The sequence below is a fragment of the Hyla sarda genome, chromosome 1, assembly GCF_029499605.1.
Source record: "Hyla sarda isolate aHylSar1 chromosome 1, aHylSar1.hap1, whole genome shotgun sequence".
NCBI classification, from domain to species: Eukaryota; Metazoa; Chordata; class Amphibia; order Anura; family Hylidae; genus Hyla; species Hyla sarda.
In genome coordinates this window covers 176,695,834-176,698,333 of record NC_079189.1, presented here as the reverse complement: position 1 = coordinate 176,698,333, position 2,500 = coordinate 176,695,834, and the positions used below count along the sequence as shown (strand labels likewise).

The 2,500-nt window shown below is 46.4% G+C and overlaps 5 non-coding genes across 5 annotated transcripts in view; 2 read left to right on the top strand and 3 right to left on the bottom strand.

The window, feature by feature from the left end:
* The window catches only part of TRNAG-GCC (transfer RNA glycine (anticodon GCC)), a 71-nt gene extending 18 nt beyond the window's left edge, over positions 1-53 (top strand). The window contains exon 1 of the tRNA in view: positions 1-53. This exon is cut by the window's left edge and continues 18 nt beyond it. This is a non-coding gene — a tRNA (tRNA-Gly).
* Positions 54-665: 612 nt separating this feature from the next.
* TRNAK-CUU (transfer RNA lysine (anticodon CUU)) lies at positions 666-738 on the bottom strand. The gene has a single exon. It is a non-coding gene; the product is annotated as a tRNA-Lys (tRNA).
* A 429-nt stretch (positions 739-1,167) lies between these two features.
* Positions 1,168-1,240, bottom strand: TRNAK-CUU (transfer RNA lysine (anticodon CUU)). The gene has a single exon. It is a non-coding gene; the product is annotated as a tRNA-Lys (tRNA).
* A 126-nt stretch (positions 1,241-1,366) lies between these two features.
* On the top strand, positions 1,367-1,437 carry TRNAG-GCC (transfer RNA glycine (anticodon GCC)). Its single transcript has one exon. It is a non-coding gene; the product is annotated as a tRNA-Gly (tRNA).
* A 612-nt stretch (positions 1,438-2,049) lies between these two features.
* On the bottom strand, positions 2,050-2,122 carry TRNAK-CUU (transfer RNA lysine (anticodon CUU)). The gene has a single exon. It is a non-coding gene; the product is annotated as a tRNA-Lys (tRNA).
* Between the last annotated feature and the right edge of the window lie 378 nt (positions 2,123-2,500).

Here is a 2,500-nt window from a genome sequence, read left to right as displayed (position 1 = left end):
TAGAATTCTCGCCTGCCACGCGGGAGGCCCGGGTTCGATTCCCGGCAAATGCAGTGCTGTTCTTTTAGTCCTTCAGCTCCCATTCCAAACCATGCCTTAGTCTTTATTTAAGGCTAGGACTACAGGGAGACGTTTTGTAGAGCTACTGATGAATTTCTACTATAGAGATAAAAAAGGACCCCAGGAGATTGAATAAAGTCCAGGGTTTTACTTTGGACTGCAGCTGAATAGTGAGAATCAATCAGTAGCATTCTTTGATTCCATCCTCTTTATCCTTCAAAATGATTTTCCTCAAAGTTGGATCGCTGAGTTTGAGTTTTTTTCGGTATTAGTTTTTTTTCAAGGAGGTAATCTGTGGGCTCTTTGGTGGGTTAATAGAGGTAAGCACAGCCAGAAAAGAAAGAAGCACTCTACCAGATTGAATACAGCTCAGTAATTTCCTTTGGACTGCAGCTGAATAGTGAGAAAAAATCACTAGCCTTCCGAATGGTCTAAGTGTAGAAGAGGCCTTATTTGCTTCTGATCATCTTTATCCTTTCCAACATTTTTCTTTGCTTCAGTTGCATTGAGGCATTTGGTTTTATTTATTTCAGGGAGGGTATCTGTAAGCTGTTTGGTGGGGTGATGCAGGTAAGCACAGCCAGAAACGAAAAGTTACCAGTTATCGCCCAATGTGGGGCTCGAACCCACGACCCTGAGATTAAGAGTCTCATGCTCTACCGACTGAGCTAGCCGGGCAACTGCTTGACTGGAGAGCTTGCTCCGCCAGAGTGGGACATGGTATCTGTGGGCAGGAGGCCGTGGTGAGGCCTGGGTGCCAGCAGCAGCAGCAACAGCAGTCGGTTGCCAAAAACTAAATGTCATGGCAGAGCATTGGTGGTTCAGTGGTAGAATTCTCTTTGGTGGGTTAATAGAGGTAAGCACAGCCAGAAAAGAAAGAAGCACTCTACCAGATTGAATACAGCTCAGTAATTTCCTTTGGACTGCAGCTGAATAGTGAGAAAAAATCAGTAGCCTTCCGAATGGTCTAAGTGTAGAAGTGGCCTTACTTGCTTCTGATCATCTTTATCCTTTCCTTTTTTTTATTTATTTCAGGGAGGGTATCTGTGAGTTGTTTGGTGGGGTGATGCAGGTAAGCACAGCCAGAAACGAAAAGTTACCAGTCATCGCCCAACGTGGGGCTCGAACCCACGACCCTGAGATTAAGAGTCTCATGCTCTACCGACTGAGCTAGCCGGGCAACTGCTTGACTGGAGAGCTTGGTCCGCCAGAGTGGGACATGGTATCTGTGGGCAGGAGGCCGTGGTGAGGCCTGGGTGCCAGCAGCAGCAGCAGTCGGTTGCCAAAAACTAAATGTCATGGCAGAGCATTGGTGGTTCAGTGGTAGAATTCTCGTCTGCCACGCGTGAGGCCCGGGTTCGATTCCCGGCCAATGCAGCGCTGTTCTTTTAGTCCTTCAGCTCCCATTCCAAACCATGTCTTAGTCTTTATTTAAGGCTAGGACTACAGGGAGACGTTTTGTAGAGCTACTGATGAATTTCTACTATAGAGATAAAAAAGGACCCCAGGAGATTGAATAAAGTCTAGGGTTTTACTTTGGACTGCAGCTGAATAGTGAGAATCAATCAGTAGCATTCTTTGATTCCATCCTCTTTATTCTTCAAAATGATTTTCCTCAAAGTTGGATCGCTGAGTTTGAGTTGTTTTCGGTATTAGTTTTTTTTCAAGGAGGTAATCTGTGGGCTCTTTGGTGGGTTAATAGAGGTAAGCACAGCCAGAAAAGAAAGAAGCACTCTACCAGATTGAATACAGCTCAGTAATTTCCTTTGGACTGCAGGTGAATAGTGAGAAAAAATCACTAGCCTTCCGAATGGTCTAAGTGTAGAAGTGGCCTTACTTGCTTCTGATCATCTTTATCCTTTCCAACATTTTTCTTTGCTTCAGTTGCATTGAGGCATTTGGTTTTATTTATTTCAGGGAGGGTATCTGTGAGCTGTTTGATGGGGTGATGCAGGTAAGCACAGCCAGAAACGAAAAGTTACCAGTCATCGCCCAACGTGGGGCTCGAACCCACGACCCTGAGATTAAGAGTCTCATGCTCTACCGACTGAGCTAGCCGGGCAACTGCTTGACTGGAGAGCTTGCTCCGCCAGAGTGGGACATGGTATCTGTGGGCAGGAGGCCGTTGTGAGGCCTGGGTGCCAGCAGCAGCAGCAGCAGCAACAGCAGCAGCAGCAGCAGCAGTCGGTTGCCAAAAACTAAATGTCATGGCAGAGCATTGGTGGTTCAGTGGTAGAATTCTCGCCTGCCACGCGGGAGGCCCGGGTTTGATTACCGGCCAATGCAGCGCTGTTCTTTTAGTCCTTCAGCTCCCATTCCAAACCATGTCTTAGTCTTTATTTAAGGCTAGGACTACAGGGAGACGTTTTGTAGAGTTACTGATGAATTTCTACTATAGAGATAAAAAAGGACCCCAGGAGATTGAATAAAGTCCAGGGTT